At 38.0% G+C, this 22,396-nt stretch overlaps 1 protein-coding gene across 6 annotated transcripts in view; it reads left to right on the top strand.

Moving 5' to 3' along the window:
* Window positions 1-22,396, top strand: part of lpp (LIM domain containing preferred translocation partner in lipoma) — a 219,919-nt gene that overhangs the window by 45,987 nt on the left and 151,536 nt on the right. For 5 of the 6 annotated variants that reach the window (XM_053498224.1, XM_053498227.1, XM_053498225.1 and 2 more), the window contains one exon: window positions 1,671-1,709. The exons of the other annotated variant lie outside the window; for it this stretch is intronic. The gene's annotated coding sequence lies outside the window, so the exon portion shown is untranslated. The remainder of the gene's footprint in view (window positions 1-1,670; window positions 1,710-22,396) is intronic. 6 annotated transcript variants of the gene reach the window in all.

The following is a 22,396-nucleotide window of genomic DNA, read 5'->3' as shown; positions in this document are numbered from 1 at the left end:
AAAAAAAAAAAAAAAAAAAAATTTAAATGGTGCAAACATTTTAAAGAAGGCAGACGTAAATTTATGTTGATTCATATATATATATATATATATATATATATATATATATGAATCAACATACATTTAAGTCTGCCTTCTATAAAATGTTTGCACCATTTAAATTTTTTACTGCAGCTTAGAGTCTCATCACTGTGCTTAAAGTCTTCGGTACATGGCAATATAATTTATGGCATATTCCATAAGTCCCGGTTTGACTTGAACACCCCTTGTATTACGTGGGCTCACCCTGCCCAATATGAAATAGTTAATGAAGATGAATTGGGTTAGGAAATTATAGTAAGGGGTTTGTAATGTGTTATTTCAAGTCTTTAATTAATTGATTGATTGATTGATTGATTGATTAATTGATTTTCCTTACATGAATAGAAATCTCTAATAGAGGTTTAATCTTGTGGGGATTCTTTTTTTTCCGCATACAAGCATAAAAAAAAAAATAATAATCTAAAGTGGCTAAAATGTTTTCTTTCAGTTACCGAGGTTACGTTTGGTAACTTTTGTGTGTGTGACTGAGCATGTGTCTGTGCCCGTGAGTGTGTGTGTGTGTGTGTGTCTCTGCTGTATGAGGACCCCTATATCCTTTTTCTTTTTTCTTTCACACATTCTGTGTACCTATCCCTTGTCCGGTTCCTGGATGGGCATTCTTGTTTTTACGTTGTCCTTCAAATCAGAGGCGTTAGGATCTGCGTTCCAGTAGAACAATTGTAATTATGCCTTTCAACAAGTGGCTTATCAGCGCGATTCACATCACTCTCACACTTCTCAGTTTCCACACGATGTGGACGTGACACTCCCCATTTAGATAACTGGTTGAACACAAAGACATTTCTTGTTGTCTCATCGCCCTCAATCAGAGTCTTGAAATAAACGCTTGTGCAGACATCGCAGATAGGAAAGTTAAGTTACAAAGAAAAAAACTGGGGAAGGGCAGAGAAACGGTAACATTCAAATGAAATGGCGCGATCGCGTGCATCAGCGCCACTCCCACTCTTTTTTTTTTCTTTCTCCGTGGTCTCTTGATAACGTGGGAAACCTGACAGTGTCGATTTATCAGAGAACAAAGAAGTCGCTCTGTGAGATGAGAAAGCGTGTGTGGGCCCGTAGAGAGCAAACACCACACACCCGTCCCACTATTACCTGCGTATCCAAACAGGATGCACACTTCTCCTGAAATAGACTAGACGAACAGCTCCCTTAGCAAGTTGTGTGTGCGTGTATTTATATATGTGTGTGTGTGTCTATGTATGTGTGTGCGTGCGTGTGTGTGTGTGTGTGTGTGTGTATATATATGTGTGTGTGTGTGTTTCCCCATCTTGTTATTGCTGTCATTATTTATTATTATTATTATCATTATTATTTTTTTTATCCCACAATCCTCTACTGGGGTTTGGGTATCAGAAAAGACTGTCGAAGTCAGACGCAGCCCAAAAAGTCATCATGTGAGATCATTTAAAAAAAAAAAAACGAAGAATTATAAAGAATATAAATACCACACACTCAATGTGTTCATGGAGTTTGTCATGTCTTGTCCGAATGTTACTATGTTACCTACACTGAAATGACTCTCTCTCTCTCTCTCTCTCTCTCTTTCTTTTCCTTCTCTCCCCATTTAGTTGCTGGTGACTCATCGCTGTCCATCTAAGAAAAGTCCTGTAAGTCTCAACACCCTGCCTGTTTTTTGACCCCTTTTCTTTCTCTTCTGTTTTTCATCCGAATTTTCTGCCTTTTCTTTCTTTCCGCTCCATATCCCACCACTTAATCCTCATTTCCTGTCATCTCTTTGTCCTCCTCGTCTTTATACTCCTGTCTCATTCTTCTTTACTATATATCTTTTTCTCTCCTCTTACTCATTTTCATTTTTTTCAAGTCTCTCATCCTGCCCTAATGAGTTTTTCAATTTTTTCCCCCCATTCATCTCATGATTGAGTTTTGTCTAAAGAAGGGTTTTACTTTCCTATGGTTCACTCTCGGTATACTGTATTAAGTGAACAGCTAATTTTTACAGCAATGATGAAAATGACAGAAAAAAAGGCACCAGGCATGCAGATGATGAGACTGTGTATTAGGATGACTTACAGACCAACTCTCTGCTTCTCTGCGTGATGCCCAAACTTTTCTTATTTAACACTGGTGGAACTAATTATTGAGTGCCTCTGATCAGAGAAATATTATACCTAGTCGATTACCACTATTCTCTTGATCCTAGTACAGAAGATGATAAATTCAACACGTGCACATGCTGATAATGAAACAGTAGTCACTGTGCCGTAAATCTCACGAGCTCACTCACTAGTTATCACGTCTTTGGTTTTTAGACATAATTACCTTATAGTACCAGTCAAAAGTTTGGATGCTAGTTTGGATTTATTTTATACATTCCTAGAACAATAAAAAAAAATTCATTAGGTATTTATCTAACAACAACAGTCAGTTGTTATTTTAAGACATGAAGGTCAGCTGTTCTGGAATAGTTCTTGCATGAACAGTATTGTGTTAAGTGCATTTGCAAAAGCCATCAAGCACCATAAAGAAACTGGCTCTCATGAACACCATCCCAAGACCAAAACTTACCTGTGCTGCAGGGGAGAAGTTCAATTCGAGTTACCAGTCTCAAAACCCTCGGGTTAGAGTTGTTGTTTAAGAAAGTTATAAAAGTCAGAAAAGACCATGGAATTAGAAGGTGTGACCAAACGTTTGACTTGTAATTAATTTAAAAGATGAGATTTTGCTTTTAGTTATGGTTTTACATGGGAACACCCTTTCCAAAAACCTAGGAAAGATTGTAGTCCTGATGCAAATGGTCATTTGGATGGTAACTTCGTATAAGGGGAAAAATGAATATGATGCCTTGGGTCATTTTACAGCTCTTAACTTGACCTTTGCCCTTTCTGTCAATTCCAATCAGAGAGATATTTGGATGATATAGAAAGAGACTTTACAAGCATATAAATGTGGGCAACATTTCCCAGATCCAGCGACAAACACCTGTTTTTACACCCCCCTTTGTACAGGTTTATGTTATACAATACAGTATGTACTGCATGTGGTGGATGTGGTTTGAGGTGTGTATGGGTGTGGTTGGTGCAGGTATGTTAAACATTCTTGCAATCTTCGGGAAGGTCTTAGTAAGGTTCAGAAATATCAATAAAAGAGCAGTAATATTAATAGTTATGCTGCCAGGGGCATGTTCCTCGTTTTGAATAAAACACAGGAAAAACCTGCTGCTGGTGTTGGCAGGGGACGTTGTGCCAATTCTTTGGAAACATAACATTCTGTGAAAAGCTGGCACTTCAAAAGTTAATGCAAACTATCAGTAATCATCTGAAAGCAAAGTACCAAGCATTTAAGTCTTATTTGAATAATCGCTTGGAAAATTTGCATAGTAGTTTTTACTTGAAATGCCTGTCCTTCAAATGCACCCAGGAAGACCACAACAAACACAGATCTGAACAAACTTTTTAAACAGACACATTTTCCCAGGCGATTTCCGTATTTGGGTTATAAGACATAGTAATTTAAAAAATATTAATACAATTGTAAAGAAGTGTTCAAGTGAAACTGTGACTTTTAATTGTGCAGAATAACAGAACACAGTTATGAGTGAAAAACAACAACATTTATTTACCTGCTACATTATTGCACTTATCCCAGTGTTTTGCTAGTGCTTAAATGCCATCAAGGTAGAATTTTTCTCAGTTTCTCGGAGCCATGATCGGACTGTCTGCTTCATGTCTGAAACACCGGCCTCCCAGGAACTCCTCTAATGGCCCAAACATGTGGAAATGTCTTGGAGTTAGGACAGGAGACGTACAGACCATGTGGCAATACCTCCCAGCTAAGTTCCTAAAATGTGCAAGTGGTATTTGTGAATGGTACAGTTCCCACCGACAAATGCGTTTCTTCTGCAAATTGGAGACAAGTTGTCTATTAATTTTTAAGAATCGGGCGTTTCACTCCCTGAATGTTCCCAGGGATGACTGCAGTGGGCTCCGAGTCACCTCAGCCGAGATGGCTTGCTTTAAAAACTTTGCACCGTTTTAATGTTTACAAAAGCTAAGAGTCTCATCACTTGACTTCATTTACCTGAAATTCCATCACAAGTCCCTCCTGGTTTGACTTGAACGCCCTTGTACGTACATAAAAATTTGGGCTGTGGCTAAATAAATTCCTTTTAAAGTGTTGACTTCTGTGTTATTTGATTAGTTCATTTAAGCAAATTTTTAGCAGTTAATGCAAATGAGTGCATATGCCAGTCTTCCTCAGTGGAATGTGTTGTTGTACTCAAATACTTACTAATGATTGTAGTTCTTGATAGTGAATGTGTGTTTCTCGTGCGCCTGTACTTGCTTAATGTACCACAGGGGACATCTGATTAGACAAATTATAGAATCAAAAGTCAGAAACATGGAAATAAACAGTTCTGGAAACAGTTTTAGAATTTGCAGAACTGGTTCAATTTAAAAGGCCCTGATTCTAGAACTGTTCTTAGAACTGTATTTTGTTCGCTGGTCTACGACTTCCAGCTCAGGAATCAGGTGTCACGTGATGGGAAGTTTAAGGGATTTGAATTCATTTGCGCTAAAATATTTTAACACTATAAGGATTTAGAATTAATCACAGGTGTTAAAGTGTTAATACTAATGAACAGTTAATACAAATAATAAGAATACTGTATGTGTGGTGATCGGGGAAATGCAGTATCCAGGAAAAAAAAAAGGTGAAATTTTGGGTAATGTTCAATTCATTTTGTTCTGATATAATACATATTTAATTTTAATAAACCTTTACATTTTACCGTAGCCATCGTCTGACTTGTGTCATGTTGTACAAGGAGCCAGTTTAATGAAAATGGCGGTAAAAATACTACCTTTCTCATGCAGCGATGTTCCATTTAGGACGATCCGCAGATGCACTTGCAAAAGAGAAACACACACTTGCTAAAACCCGCAGAACAGATAAACTGCAGACATGTTTGGAAGTGTATCATTATCTTTTTGAGAAATGAAAAGTAAAAGCAGACACCTGAAGGCACTTTCATTACACCAGATACATTAATATTTTACTGTGTACCGATAGTGTGAAATGGGTCTCTCCTCCTAATTGATTAGAAGAATGGGCTCAGGGGGGAGTGGGAGGCGGGGGAGGCGGCGGCGGGGGTGGTGGTGGTGGCGGTGTTGGCAGGGCGAACATCGTTCACGGTGATGGGAATTTCAGCAGGCGACAGTGCCGTGGATGATCTAACTCTCAAACAACACTTCAGTCAAATCCTCCCCCCAAAACTGTGACTCCACTAACAGGTTTAGTGCGCACTTTTTTTTCTGCGATTGATCCGCCGTGACTGCAAGTGCAAGCAGAACAAATCCGCATAATGATGGCCTCTGGAGGAGAGCCACAGCCGCTTGGTTAGGCTCGAACCCGTGTGCTCGAAATACAAGCCAGACAAATGATCACCCTACTGAGAAGAGTTCCTCACAACCCTCCACCCTGAACATGTTCATCAAACTACAGAGGTTGCCCTTGTTTATACGAGATTTAGTGGCTAAGCAAGGACTTTTAAATAGAGAAAGACAGTTTTTTTGTTTTTTTTTCCCAGCACAGGTGAGCTCTTATACATACACACACAAACACACACACACACACATGCTGGTGAGGTACAGATGGTTTGGAGCCCAAGTGGGAACATGAGCTGTTACTTGCTGATTGTGCAGCACTGAACAGGTTTCCTGAGAACGTTGCTCTTCCCAGGTGTGATCTTTCTCATCACTTTTTTTTTTAACCTCCCAAACAGAAACAATCATACCTGCTGCTAATCAAAATCACGTCTGATGTTATGCAGACGTCCTTGAATCTGCCAGAAACGAGTCCTTATCCAAACCTCCTTCAGCTTTCTTTCTTTTCTCACATTTATTTGCCGGATAATTTTATCCAAAGTGGTTTAAAAAGGAGCTGAATTTCACCCAATAAAAGAGCCGAAGACCTCAGGTGTCCATATTGTCCAGAGATTTTAAAAAATCTTCTGGTTGCCACAACCTAAACCAGTGAGGTCATAGACATGGACATAATGAATCATATGTGTGTGTGTGAGAGAGAGAGAGAGAGAGAGAGCAGGGGAATGAGCTAACAGATACTGATGCTTTTATTCTTTACCTGAGCAAAATACTTGTCAATAAATGTCAAGTTTGGCTTAGGTGATAGATCCGTACGTGCGTTGTGACGTTTTTTAATTATCACCTGTCAGTTTTACAGTCCAGCAGGACGATGCTGCACGACGATGACGGAAATGATAATCATGTTTGTTTCATTTACACTTTTCATGCAACTTAGGCTTCCTGATTTGATGCATTATCATAAATCACGCTGGCTAACTGTTTAATCGTTTAGGGCCGCTACATTGGTTAAAATCCCTTAATTAATCTGCCACATCAATACATTTAAACACTTGCTGTTAATATTATATGCATGTTTCATTTGTATTGGTATCACTGACTGGCTTATTTATATGACAACAACACACAGTTTTGATATAGGTTGATATTAATTACTGGTAGAGGTGTGCGTGCTCTGAGACCCAACATAAACATGTGCGAGAGAGCATACTGTACGTGTACTGGTCGTTCACACGCCACACCGACTGTGTTTATTTACTCATCTTCAGCTAAAAACGTTACCTTTGTCGAGGTCGCTCAGGTTAAAATGATTAACTTGATTATATTTTGACTGTGTGGCTGAAAATATCGCGGGATTGGTCAGAATTCCTTCCCGAGCAGGCGGAAACTGCGAGTTTATAACAACAAGCACAGTGGAGAAAAATTCCTATGACCTCTTGCTTGCCTGTAGAGCAGCATCATTCATGTCGTGACTATGACAGAAAGTGGACTGTCACTTTTTGAGCTCCTGTATGAACGTGCCCAGTATACTAGTCTTACTTTTATAACTGTGCTTTTATAGTGCCGCTGAATATGAAATTATTTGAGCACAGCCATTTTCTGAGAACGAATGACTAAAGCTGTTTGTTTTCCCAGAAGCAATGTGTCATTGTCCATTTCTAGTCCAATACTCCGCACTTAGGATCCATCGCAGCTTTTTTAGACATGCTTTTTTTTTGCGCGATTTTCTTTTCTTCAACTTTTCTTTTCGAACATTATTGTAAGTCATTACTCTTCTATATTAAAATTGAGCACTTAAGGTCGTGCCGTTGTACTGATTATCAGCACGGTTACGATGCGGTCATAGGAATGAAGTCCTGATGCCTGACTCTAAAGACACTTTAGAAATTCTGAAGCTCTTAATCATTTACACATGTATTAAAGTCATAATGTTGTCATGTCATGGGATGAGATTGGTTATTCGTACCTCATACCGCGGTGTGTATTGTAGCGCTCTTCAGATGGAAAGAACCAGATACCCCAAAAGGAGAGGGATGTCTGTGTGCACCATTCAGACTTCAAATGAGAATATAAACATGCGGATAAGCACCTTCAGATTAGTAAGGCTAATTAAAACACCTGCTGTGAAAAGAACGTAACTGTTTCTACAGCCATGTACAGTACTGTAGTTTGGGGAAAAAAACTAATTGCTTAGTCAGAAATAACTGTGTTTAAAAGTGTTTATGATTGCAGCAGCAGGTCTTTGGTACAAATGTACAGATTCCAGGTGAGATGATACAGTATGATATTGTCGAATCTAGGGCGAAAAGAGTTTTGAGGATCTGCACATTTTTATGGTTTCCATATGCAAGACATAATGCCATGAAAGACCTCAAGCGAGAAGGAATGTGTCTTGGTAAAAGGTCACTTGTAGATAAATCGTTGTGTAGGAAGTTTTCTCCATTTCCCATTCATATTCGTCACCTAATCTCTGTTTAAAATAAACACGCACCAGGATTTTAATTTCCATGTATGTTTTTAGAATGCATTCCTTTAAGTGTATGCTTCTACTGAGTTCTTCAAACTCTGTATTTTTTAAAGACAACTGCAGACAGCCTATCACTTGTATCATGAAAGAGAGTTAAATGCAAAAAGTGTAGATTTTATTTCATTTATTTATTTCTTTTTTTTTTATTAATTAATAGGATAACCTGTGTTGTGGGTATGATATTCCTGAATCGGCCTTAAAGCTATACAAGAAAAATGCTTAAATAGTGAATTTGAACATAAAATATTTTAAATAATAATTATGGAAAAAGGAACTGAGAAATTATTAAGTCAGTAAAAATTGCAAAAATTTTTGGTCAATCAGTAATTTTTGATAATTTTTGATTAAACTTTTTCTTTGTGGTTTTCAACAATATTGTGCCTCTTAGTGGGTTTTGAGGCCCAGCATTTACTAGTTCTTTTAGTGTATCAGTATTGTTTGGTAAGAGCTGTATAAATGATGGCAGTCCCCCGTCAAACCCACATACACACACACACACACACACACACACCATTGTAAGGTTGACCTTTGCTCATGTGTACATGCAAACGTCTTGTGTGTCTGTCAGAGTGCATCTTTACTCCTGCAGTTATGTAGATTTTTAAACTCATTTTTGACAGTTTCAATCCTACAAGCTGTTTTTCATCAGATGTGACTCACAAAGTACATGTTGTTCCCAGCATTATTTCTGATTTATTCCAGCATGGCATTCAGTTAAAAGCCAAACGGTGAATACTCAAGCCAGACCTTACTAGCAAGGCTGCAGGGTTATTTAACGCAACTTGAGGCAATGACGCAGGTGTTACCATAACAACAATTACCCCCGATACCATAGTAGAAGATTCTTCAGAGGGATAAAGAAAAAAAATAATAAAACATATTTATAGACTTACCAATCAAAAAAAAAAAGGGACTGTTTTACAAGTCATTTCAGTAAAATTGGCCCGCTTATTGTTTCTAAAGCAACAGGTCTTACACAGCATGCGTGTGATTATTTGTATTTTCCTCACCACTCGGTCTGTTTTTTTTCTTTTGTGCCTAATAAAGGCTTCCTCTTTGTCAGGACACACATTCCAGGTTTAAATCTGCTCTGGATCATGCGGATGGATTTTGACAATCGTTTGGAAGACGCAGCAGTCGTCACACCAGACAGTAGTGCTATTCCTTCCCTTTGCTGACTCAGCACTTCGGTCATTCCCTCTTTCATCATCTGCCATGGTATAATTCCCATACGATTAAAAGAAAAACAAATATACTGTAAAAAAGACGAGCGTCCACCAGAAACGTCAGCGCTTTTAGTGGTTTTTAAGCCAATTCACAGAGTGCCTCTTTTTAAGTGGATTGAGGGAGAATTTATTGTGTTTTTGGCCGTGTTCCTTCACTCGCCAACTCATTCAGTAAAAAACCCCAGGCTTTTAAGGGCCATTCTGGGCCTCAGAGAAGCACATTAGATTAGCTACTCCACATTAAATCCGGGCCGCTGCAGGAGGTGTGAGGAGTCTCCAGATACCCATTCAATTCAAGAACGCTTGGCTGAACATGAAAGCAACCTGTCTCTTGTATCTCTAGCGCTTGCTCGTACTTTCGCTCACGGCTGAGTGCTCGTACAAATTCAAACACCTGAACATCCGAGTCTTTAGGTCCAGGGTGTACCCCACCTGGAGTCCTAAGTCCCCCGGGATAGGCTCCAAGCCCCACAGCCCTGTATGCAGTACATGATAAAGCGGTATAGACAATAAGTGAGTGAGTGTATGTGTATATCACCTGTAATAAATTGCAGCTTTTTACGATTAAATAATTACACAGGTCCATATTACGATTAAAATTTTTATGCACCATTGTGCACCACTAGGGGAATGTTATATCCTGAACCAGTCATTATCTCGCATATCCTCATTTTATTTATCATCATGCTAAAGTTGCTATTTCCTCAGCTTTGTTTGTTTTATTAGGGTTGCTTTTCAGCGAAACAGATTGTATCCCACAAACACTTCCAGTAAGACCTTTTTTTCCCTTACCAGCGCAATCTTCTTAATTCTGGTCTGTCAGATGATGATTTAAAAATTTTTTTGTAACAGCAGCTGAAAATAGTTTTGGTTGCATGGCAAATCCCAACTTTATTTCTTTATCTAATATGTCACTGTTTCTATGGTAACAAGTTACACAGTTTTTTTGGCATTGATGGGAGGAGTTTTTATTTCTCAACTTATAGATTTCTCTGACCTACAGTACGTGATTACTGAAATGCTCCACAACATTATAGAGGCCATATTATACACAATTATTAAAAAAAGAATTGCGCATTTTTTGCCATTCACATGGGTCTCCAGGCTGTGTTAACAGAGGGGCCACATTTAAACAATCGTTATCAATGCCCTATTCTAAAATTCGAATTAAATTTTGGCAGCAATGTGTGGTACATTTTACCTCAGTATACGAATTTTATTTGGAAATCAAGTTAAGGCGGACTTCTATTTTGCGAAACGCATTTTCTTATAGGAAATAAGGTAAATGCAGATAATTCATTCCAGCCACCCAAAAATATAACCAATGTTACCAATTTCCAACACTATAATAATATTTTTGCATATTGAAACAATCAAAACATTTAGAGGCATAAAGGCTTGTAAATGAAGTGAAATAAAAGTGGCTCCCTTTTCTTCTTGCCATCGTACTTGCTTCTTAAACAAAATGCAAAAAAAAAAAAAAACCTGCAAAAACAAACCAAAAAAAAAAAACGTGCTTTTCTTGGCATTCCACCGATCCAAACAAGTTTTGAACGGCTTCTGGTCATGTGTGCAGCCTAAGCACACACGTACAGTTGTGTAGTCGCAAGTACAGTTTGGCTCTGTTTGGTCGCTCGCATCCCGAGGCAAATTTCTTGACAAATTTTAGTTCTTAAAGCGGACATTCTTAGGGGGAGTTTGGATGCTTGGATATCACTGTACTGTATTATGTTTCCTCTAGTTGCACCATCATTGATGCAATCATGTGACTGTCAGAAGAGAGCTATGTATTTTTCATGTTGAAGTGTGTACATTTTTGCTTATAAAATAAGATATGATGAAAAAACTAATTCCAGGCAAGAACAAGGTGGACGTCAGTTAGCTTGGCGTTTATTCGATACACTGGAGTATAATATACTCTAGCACTATTAAACGCAACTATTGTACATAAGGATAAATCATTTGAGGTTGTTTTCTTAAAAGTGAAAAATTATATACCCAGAACAGTTGGATTCAGTTGTAAGATAAGTTATATCTACTCAAAAAAATCTTGGTATGAAAGTTGCGTAGGTTGATTATTTTGACATTGCTGAGAGCCGTGCTAACAGAGCACTGTGGGATCATTTTAATTCAGACCCACTATTTTTGATATGTGGTTTTTGGACACATCCTTGACTAGTTTTCTGTATTTGCAAGTCACAGCCAGGAGAAAGGCACAGGCTGTTTTACATTTCGTTCTTAAATAACTTGCAAATATGGTAATAATTTACACTGGGAAAAAAACATGCAAAATAGAAAAGGTGGGAAAAATGTGACATATTTGTATGCATTTAGTATTATTTTTTTATACACATTTTATTTTATTTTTGTATATATAATTATGGCAGGCTCAGGTTCACACGGTTGATTTAACCGATGCAAATGCCCTGATGGAATTCAATGTGCACAATAGGTTTGTTATAACGAGTATGGCGCGTTGGGTGATTATATGTAGAGGTCATCTGTTCATAGCTGTGAATATTCGAGTATTCAATATATATTGGTTGGGAATATTGCAATCCAGCTTTTGGTTTTTGCTTCTCATTGATGCCTGATGAATTTTTTGGGTGAACCATAAATTGTTCCTGCACTTGTTTCTGGAGGTTGTTAGGACTTCATTGATGGTTGTTTTAGGCTTTTATCCTTCCTGCTCTGGTAATGGCTCTGTACTTTGCTCTTGTTGTTTTTTCCCTCCACTGACCTGGCCAGTGCTAAGTGCACTACAGTCTGTTTTTGTTGTCTGAATATTTTTATATGGCCAATTTTTTCTGGTGTATGGCACGATATTTTGTTGCATTCTGTAATTCTGCTTGCTTTTTTAATAGGCAGGTTTTCAGTCTTTATTTTGAAAAGCGGTCATTCTGCACATAGCCACAGTCAGTGCTTGTTGCCTGCGTATGATGTACTTGCACAACTACGCACGTTATAGCGCTGCCTCTAAAAGCCCTTTGAGAAATGATCTGAACAGGTTCAGGGCCTTGTTTTAGGGCCCAACAGAGTGGACGTGTCACGGCCAGGATCGTAACTCACAACCTTGTGATCAACAGCTTAAGTAGCCTTATGCACTGAGTGACCGTAATCTCAGAGTCCTGTAGTGTTTTAATAAGATGCCAAGATATGAAAGAAATGCTGAATGATGTAAATAGCAGCGAGACAGATTTATAGCACTACTAGTAAGCACATATTCCCTTTGACACTTTTATATACATATACTGTACATATGATACATTTAAGATATTTTTAGAACAGACTTGTGGAGGATAAATTGTGGGTGATTTACAGTATTGAGAATGATGTGTAAATGTATGCTTTTCTTACGCAAATAAACATTTACCTGTAGGGACAGCAGCAGGGGAAAAAAATTATGCAGGTGAAGACTCGAACGTAATACCTGCCATCTTGCAAGCTACTAAAACAAAAACTACAGTACGTCTCCAGGATGATAAATCAGTCACAGCTCAGATGGTCAAAAAACAACAACACAGCACTCCGATCAGTTACTGATTAAACCAGAATTTATGTAGTGTGCACTAGAGTTAGTATCGATATTTCCAATTGGAGAAAACGTTAAAAGTAAGCTGATCAGCTGTAATGTAATCAATGATATTATTATTTCAGGTTGAGGCCCATGTACATACAGTATCTGCCTTTCTCTCTAACTAACCTATTAACACGAAGTACTAATACTATTAATTAAAACTATTAAATAATACTATTAATACGACATTCTTTTTTTGCTAAGTTGTATGTCTTTCGTTGTCAGCCACACACACTCCCTGTTCAGTAATCTGTGAGTGAATTACAGATGAGAAATCTAAAAAATAAATCGGATAAAGATTGAATTTTGTCTTAAATCAGCTCCTGCGCGTCAAACTTCACCTATACCACTTCAGCGCTGTTATTTTAGTGTGATCATATGAACTAATCTCAGTAAACATATTCAGTTCAGCTTTTCTAATGAATATTTATTAGTGCAGGTGTTTGTTCACATTGAGCAAGTAGCGCATTAGTAGTTTATTTTAAAGTAGATTATTAAATCCGGCACTTAACTGTTTATAACATCACTTTCACTCAACATTTTGATTTCACATAAGGTGCAGGTTAAGCTCCAGGCAGATATCTAAGTACTGCAAAAGTTTCATAAAATTTTGTCCAGCAGTCGATTTGAGACGCGCCCAGTACTTGCGGCTCGAACTTGGGGTTTGTAATCTGGCACAAAACTGCTTGATTGCATTTATAGTGCAGGTTTAACTTCAGGTAAATTCAGAAGGACTGGCAACAAGTGTTAAACTCGGTCTAGACATGCATACAAACATACATGCAGAAATTTTTCTGTGACTGGTTTCGTGTCCTCCAATGTGTGAAACTTGAAGATATAATTGAAAGTGCGAGTTCTAACCAATGTGCAAACAAAACCTTTTTTTTTTTTATTTATATAGATAGGCCTTAAGCACATGTTGCGTAGAGAAACCACTCGCTTGCTGTTCAGGGGGAGCCTGTACTCGCTAGACACATGATGCTGAAACTACACTGGAGAAAAACAAGGGGAAAAAAAGGATCATTGAAGCCCACATGACACCTAACTTGTTTTACACAGGGAATGTTGTTGCAACAAGTCATCATAATTAATTCATTATGGCGTTTGTCACCACGGGGTCGCTCACTTCATTAACATTAAACCTGCCTCCGTTAGCAGAGCGAGGCTGGAGATTCCATATTCATCCACCGCTGCCTCAAGCACGGGTTTAGCGACGCGTTCATACCGAGCTCGGTTGCAGAGTTTAAAAGTTCACCCACTCTTTTAAGTCTTTATCTAATGAATGTTTTTGTATATTAAAATAAAGAGAATGTATGAATTGTCGAGGCCCTCATTCTCTCCCATAGGACTTTGTTTTTTCGCAGGTGATCTTAATCGAGCAGATATTATTAAAAGAAGACGAGGTGCTGTATGTACGTTTGTATGACTGATAGACAGAGAGGCTATGCGTCATCCACCCAGGCTGGAAGCAGTCAGTAATCAACATCTTGTATTAACACGCCATTACGTTCAAACTTTTGAGTGGTGTTCTTAACAGTTCAGTGCAAAACCATGTTCTGCTTTTTGGTATTAACAAAAAAATTCCAAAAAGAAAAAGCTTTTACCAAAAATCACCCAAAATGCAAGTGTCAAAAGTCACCGTTTTCAGTGGTGTTGTGTTAGTTAGTGACTGTGTTAACGTTGCGCACTGGACTTTTTGCATGCGTGGACATACACGCGCAGTTACTCACACATTATGTTAATGAACAGAGGTGCCTGAATTTACTACTACGCTCACAGCTGCTACATATTGTACAAAACTCCTTAAAGCCTCTCCCTAAACCAGTAGCACTTTCTTTATCTTCAAAATCACAAACATTAGATCCTCAGTAGGTGTCGAAAAATACTGACGACACACAGACCTCACAGACAGCGTCGGCGGTTTCGGACGAGACCCGTCGGACTTCTACAAAGCGCAACAGGTAATGATGTTTTGTCTAGGCTTCTGATTGGCCCCCTGTTGATTAAAGGGGCTTCTAACAGCACTTAACAGGGCGTTTTGCGTTTTCATGTGGACAAAGATATTTTTAAACCGTAGGTCGTGTGGACAGAATTATTTTTATACAAAAAAATCTCTGTTTTTGAACATACCTGGCTACATGTGGACATGGCCTTAGTCTGATTGACCTAGGAGTGTGTTGTCCTGTCTCTCACATTTGGCCTCTTGGCGGTGGATCATAGCGCATCTTCTGGATTTAATCTTGCATAAGGGTGTAATAAATCGTGTATAATAAATGCTGCAGTGTTCAGTCCTACTTTAATAGCTGTATATTGCACGTTAACCTTAAGAAGGGTTTATACCTTGCTATCAATATCCGTACTAATAAAGGTCATTGTTCTATTCTCATCCTGTTCGTCATATGAAAGCTTTTCATCATGAGTTTCTTGGACGCACGCACAAGAAAACTTGGTATGAAGTCTATAAGTTTAATATCGATGGAACTCCCATCATATAAAGAGCAATGCAGAAAATGCACTTATTTTTTCCTTTCCTTTGCTCCTGCATGACATATGGAAACCAGCCAAAAGAACAAAAGAAGTACTACCTCATAAGACAGCAGCCTTCTTTCTTAAAATGGCCAGACTGTGCCTAATCATTCATAATAAGTTATCAAATTTGAGCATTTTCCAGTTTTCTGTGACGGTCCGGATCTGTTTTTGAAGCGGAATATCGGTTAATCAACGAGACACGATGACAAACACATTCTTATGAGTCCTCTCCCGGTGTTCAGTATTGGATTTAGCATCATCCTCCAGTCCAGCGAGACAAATTTAGGCGATGACTGACTTGGCCAGGCATAAGCAAACTGATAGCAGTGTAATGTGGCTGTTTATAATGAAGCTGTTTTGATTAGAGTAATGATGCACTCTGGCAGCTTTCTCAGCGGATATTAACCACCAAGCTGTTTTCCAGACGCCCCCTCTGCTGCTGCTCGAGGGGAACAGAAAACAACACTTTGGTTTATTGGAGATGGAAGGTCTCTGGCCATGCCACACTCTAACTGCCAGACTGAAAGGCATTGACTGGTCATTGATCTTTATCACATCTCAAAGGACTACACAGAACAGTTTAAACTCTCGACCCTTTAAATATCAGATAAATAATATATGCTGCTTTAATTTTATATTTACAGTTTTGCTTAATGTTGGTTCACAGTCATGTTGCTTCGTGACCACTATCCAGTTGTTGACTAGATCATTTTAATTGATTGGCCACCTCACTCGCACATAACATTCTTTTTGAGCCTAAAAAAAAAAAAAAACATCAGAATTGCAGTAAACACTGCTACACAACTATCTCATGTAGGTCTGTCACAATTATTACACAATAACATTAGCCACTGCATTAGCCACTGTTTAAAAGAGTTGCTATAGACTTCCTGTCAGCTCAGACCAATCTGCTCATTCTCACTTGATCACTCTCATTAACTCTCGTGTGTTTGTCTGTAGACCCTACATGCATTTGAGACGCCCCCAAAACAGTTTCTATTCAGTTTCCTTTTTTTTAAAGGGGAAAAAAAGTTCCTGGCTTGATCACCTAAGACATTCTGTTTTTATCAGGACAGTGCACAACCTCTCACGCACCACTTACACATTACAAAAACTAAGATGGAAATTTTTGACGCATTCCCTGTACAGTCCTGACCTCGCTCTAAACCATTTCCACATATTTTGGACTTTAAAGGAGTTCCTGGGAGGCCAGCGTTTCAGATGTGAAACGGACATTCCGATCATGGCTCTGGTATACTGAGAAAACTTTCTACCTTAAAGGTATCCAAGCACTAATGAAATGCTTTTATGAGTGCATTGGTGTATCAGGGGATTTCATAGAGAAATAAAAGTAGTTTTTACTCTCATAACTGTTTTCCGGTTTGGCTAAAACACCCCTTGTACAATATTGAATGCTTCTGGAATGGGCAAACTGAAACATAATTATGACCAATCCAATGAATGTGATTATTTTTTGTTTGTTTGTTTTTTTTTGTATTTTGGCAATTATGAATACCAAATGTGAGACTAATGACCAGTCCATGTTCAGGACACAATGTACAACTGTTTTTTTTTTTCTAAAAACTTCAGGCTTACCTTAGATATACTTTACTTAAAAACTTTTATATGTACTAGGATGTAACTGTTATTTACTTTCTAAACCATGGCAAAGTCAATCTGCCAAACAGGTTTCTAATCGTGGTCCTACTCAAATTGTTCGGGCATCCAGGGTGAGACTGGGGTTACTTCGGGTTTGCTTTGGTTCTGTAAACAGGCCCTTTTTCAGTTGCAGTTATTTATACTTACTCTTTCCTTCTTCCAAGCTCTCACAGCCTCTCCTTAAACCAGTAGCACTTTCTTTATCTTTAAAATCACAAACGTCAGATCCTCAGTAGGTGTCAAGCTGAAACCATTAAAATCAAACAAAATCAAAAGGCAGCGCTCGCTATGGTTGACGTAGTAAAGAGTGACACACGAGCAGCTTCTCCTGCTGCTACTTTGACTTTTGATATCGATCATAATTGTAAAAATTAATACATCAGATCAAAAGATAAAGAAATTAGGCTGACTCTTTTTTTCCCCCTGCGCTAACTCATATATAGTCCTCCTTTTAGATAAGCGCTCAGTTTCCTATTGAGATGAGACCTTCAAGTTAAAGGCACACTAGTAAAGGCCACTCACGACGTCTGTGAAGATACACAGCTGGAACGTCTCACATGGCCCGGCTTCAGACGTTATTTCTGTCTTTAATGTGGCATAAGATATGAAACACTCTAAAGATGATTTTTCCCTTTAGTTTGAAATTGTCCATGAGGTTACTCATTCTGTAAAATAAACGTTTGAGAGAGAGTTTTGTTTTAGCCCTCAAATAAAGATATGTGCTGATAAGCAAGTTACAAATGCTAGAATAGTTTCAGTCACTAGATTACTAGATCACTAGATCTGTATCAGCATTTTCATAGGTTAAACATCTAAGTTATTTTTTAATGTGGTGGTTTTTATAGAACGATTTATTGAAATTGGCTGGTTATGTAACAACCACTCGTCTGTTCCAACCATTCAACCCTCAGCATCACCCATATACTAATCAGAAGTCTATAGAAAAAATACTAGAATGTCTGGCTGTTTGGAATCAACATATGAAGAAATGAGAGGTGCCTCAAAAACAGTACTGTATGACCAAAAAAATTATTCAAATTCTAATTTTATTAATCACACAACACACCTATACACAGTATGACATGCAGTAAAATCCTTATATGATTGTCTATGACCTGAAATAGGAAATATTACCATAATATCATATTACACAGAAAATGTTTACGGTTGAAAATGCAATTCAATTAAAGAATAAAAGTTGCAGTAAAATAAAATGTGAACAGAAAAATAGAACTAGAACAAAGTTAAATAGAACTAAAGTAAAAATTGAAATTACACAAGAACAAGAATTTACAAAATCAAAGTTTAAAGTAAAAGAGTAATATATACTGTAGTACTTTATAGAAATATATTGTTTACCATATTGAAGCAAATATCGACAAAATCACATAGAAGATCGACACGGTCATCATTCACACAATCTAAATGAAAACATTTTCTTAAAATAAAAAAAAATATTTTATAAAAAGCCCTAGTAAAGAAAACTGCAATAAACAACACAAAGTCAATATTTGGGTTAAAAAAACAAAACAAAAAACTTTACCCCTAAAAAAAATCAGTCATCTTAAGAAATAAGGTTAATAAATAAGATTCCATTTATTGTCATTGAACTGGCAACAACAACGCTTATTTTAGCTGCAATCCTGACAACTACAGTTACAGTAGAACGTTGTTGCATATATTACAAAAGAAAATAAAAACATTTTGTATAACAGTAAAATAAGAACAAAAGGTGTACAGGTTTATAATGTAAATTTTGAATATAAGATGACCTAGATCTAGTAGATGCGGTACCGATGTTTGTAGAACTATGTTTTGCATGTTTGCGGTACAGTATGTTGCAAGAGTGTCCTTGGAAATCAACAGCAAGGCTAGAGTACAGTGTGTGCAAATACATTCCTGCAGATGTTACATCAATGGCAAGTATGCAAAGTTATGTAAAGTCATAAAAGCAATGAGATTTGGTCCAGCCTTTGTGTTACCCGAATATTTTTGCAGTGTGTGTTTAGAAGTCTTTGTTTTGGGTACACTTTGTGCTATGTCTTAGGGGAATTGGCTTGGAGAGTGGTTAGGAAACCTGCCACAGTAGTTCTAGAAACATTGTCTATCACACCGGCTTCTGTTTTTGCAGGAAAAAATGGATTATGTTTTTGGTTTGGAAAATTTTTTTTTTGCTGACATACTGTATGTGCAAAGATTTGTATTGGAAGTAATGTTACTGATTTAGTAATGGCCAAAAAAGTCACATACTGTACAGTAGGATTTCACTGAATCACACTACGCTTTGGTTAGAGCACACAATGTGTGTGAAGATGATTCCTCATGTTTCCAGAACAACCCTTTCACAATTTCAGTCCTGGGAATGCCCTGTGCCATCAGGAAAGAGGGACCTCCATAGATCATTCAGGTCGTCAGCTGACTTCATCTCAACTGAAGCCGTTGCTTCGATGGGTGCCTCGCTACAGTACATGCGCTTCCCTTCTTACCCTGATGGACCGATCATTCTGGAAAAGGTTGTCCAATCTTTATGCTCCCTAGCAAATTCTTTTTTTCTGGTTAATCTGACTAACAAGTGGTTTTCTTATAGCAATGTAGCTGTTTAGTCCCAACTGTGTGAGTTCCCACCAAATTGTGTACATACAGTATGGCAATGCTCTTGCTTTAACTTTTAAACATAAGTGTTTAAGTGATCTATATACAGTATATATTTTTCCCCAACACATTCCACAAAGTTGACAGTTTAGCACCATCCTTTTTGATTTTGGTTCTCAACCCAGTTCTAGAAATTTCGAATCTTTAGTTGTTTTCTTTGCTTAATGCAGGCCAATTATTTAACCCTTTTGAAATGATGCCTTTATTTATTTATCTATTTATTTATTTACTTATTTATTTATTTATTTATTTAGGCTAGGCAGTGTGCAAGGCAAAATTCTTATTTACTGAAAAAATTAGGGCAAATATGCTCAAGAACAATTTGAACGGCAGGGTCTTTATCCTATTTGTGTGTGTGTGTGTGTGTGTGTGTGTGTGTGTGTGTGTGTGTGTGTGTTTTAAAGCCACTAACAGTGAAAAAGCACCAGGAGCCTGATTGAGGCCAATGACAGGTTTTGGCATTTTATGACGCATTTATTTTTTTTACAGCCCCCAGGTCCTGAGTATCCAGCTGAATGTTTTAATTACACATTTTATGCTTTTTTTTCTTCACTATAATGAGGCCTGATTTCTAAAAGGGCTTTCTGATTTCATGCTGGGTTACATGCTATTAAAAAAAAAAAACGCACAAAAAAATAACATGGGAAAGCGTCTGCTAAGGGTAATGAATTTTCAGTGTGCTGAATGTGATGGTATTAATTCAACCTCTTAGACTCTGTGCCTGATGGAAAAAGAATGATGAGTCAGACCCATGCCGTTATGAATCATCATTTATTTTAATAGTTGGGGAAGGCATCGAAACAGACATTGTTATAAGGAATGTTATAAGGAAATTAGACATTTTACTTGATGTACAGGTTTTTGAGAATATTAATAGTATATGAGTAGCTTATTATACTGGACTGCACATGACACATTGTACATAGGTAAAGCAGACCTCCACTTGGTGCTTAAACAGAAATTCTACGTTCATACAAATTAAAGATACAGATACGATCTCTAAGATGCACAGTTTACACAGAAAGATTTGTGACGTGCTTAGTGGTTCCTGTGCTAGTTTCCTGGATGTCGTTGTGTTTTATTTCTTCCTGTGAAAAGTCAGAGTTTTAAGTCCAATCAGGCATTCTTCCTTTTCCTTACGTAGGTATTTAAGAATTTGTTTCTGGTCTGCCCTCCTCAAAGTGTACAGTACTTTGTAAGAGTCTTGAGCCACCCATTATTTCTTAAATGAAGTTAAATCAAATGATGTAAATTGGAACAAATGTTTAACTGTAACAGGCTGTGTAAAGTACCCTAAAAATACTATTTAAATTAAAAGGTTGTTTATTAACAACCTAAGCAGCAACCTCATTTCCCCTCTCGTCTGTTCCAACCACTCAGCATTCAGCATCACCAGTACACTAATCACCGTCCTGATCATCTCCCATCATCTGCTCCTGTTTATTACTGGTTCATGTCTTAAGCCACGTACATGGACTGAAATGCCAAAAAAGTCCTGGAGAGCTGTTCCTCAGGACTGCATTAAAAATCCAAGAACGGCTGGCTTTTTGAAAGCAAAGCATGAAAAAAATCAGGGCTCGTTCAGTACCTTTGCACATAACTGTAAGTGTGCTTTAAGAGGTCTTTTTAATGCTAATGACCAACTCTTACCGTAAGCTTGTATCTGCTGAATTGAACGTGAAAGCTTACTGGATTGTCTCGTGTGGAGTTTTTGCAATAAAATGAGTCTGTGATTTATGGGTGTGGAATTGTCTGATCCAGAATTCTGATCATTTTTACAGCAAACAACTTCTGATGAAAAAAGTTCAGGTTTATGCAACACTAACTATCAGTTGCTTTAAAAGGCAGTCGTAAGAGTGTTATTGGCTTTTCCTACATGCTCAATTTCCCATGTGTGAGTGTAGTGTGTTTACAGGCACAGGATCTCCTCAGGGTCTGGCAGAAAAAAAAACCCAGCTGATTATTGAAGGCATGAAAGACTGATTACTGTCAATTATTAACACACAAACTCGGCAGAGGTTTTGCAAGGGCTCTGGAGAAACCACCGCGAACAGTTTGTGCCCTCGTGGCTTAGATATCTCAGTTGATGCAAGCAGTCCGATTCCATTTGATTTGGCCCCGCATCAATGTGGCGCTGTGACTGACTATTACACTTCTCTTTTCATATTTACCATTTCACATCACGCCTCCTTCATGGGGGAGCCAAGTCTAAGAAGAGAGGTCTAAAAAAAAAAAAAATCATGACAAGCTGCAGTAACCCAAAGTTTTCATGGTTTTGATAAACACTTGCTACTAACAAGAGAGATGAACACATCTAGTGGCATGCAGAAGAGCCACAAGGATGACACGGTGCAGCATTTCTTCTTTTCTCCTTTTAAAAACCATCAGAGCGTGGCATGGAGGTGCTCAGCAGGTGATCCGCTAACCACAGCCCTAGTGCGTTTTCAACTCGATTTGCACAACGGGCGCTTCCATCGCGCCATCTCTGATGGAGAGGAGATAGAGATCTTTCCTGCATTAGCACCACATCGTTTTAATCACGTTCGTAATGCCTATCACACGGCTGGAGTGTCCTCAAACAGCCTGCTCATTTGGAAAACAAATCAGCCATGGCCTTGTCATTTGATTAGCTCCAGTTTTGTTAGTCTCGCCTATTATCCTAATTATCTTTGTGGATGTGGGAAACGTGTGCCTTGGGGATGATCGGTGACCTCCACTGACCCTCCGTCGTCTTCTGCCTGCTAAATAAAAAGCTGATAAATGAAACAAATTAATCACGCCC

The sequence above is a fragment of the Clarias gariepinus genome, chromosome 6, assembly GCF_024256425.1.
Source record: "Clarias gariepinus isolate MV-2021 ecotype Netherlands chromosome 6, CGAR_prim_01v2, whole genome shotgun sequence".
Taxonomy (NCBI): Eukaryota; Metazoa; Chordata; class Actinopteri; order Siluriformes; family Clariidae; genus Clarias; species Clarias gariepinus.
The sequence above is the reverse complement of the archived record's forward strand: the minus strand, read 5'-3'. Positions and strand labels throughout refer to the sequence as shown.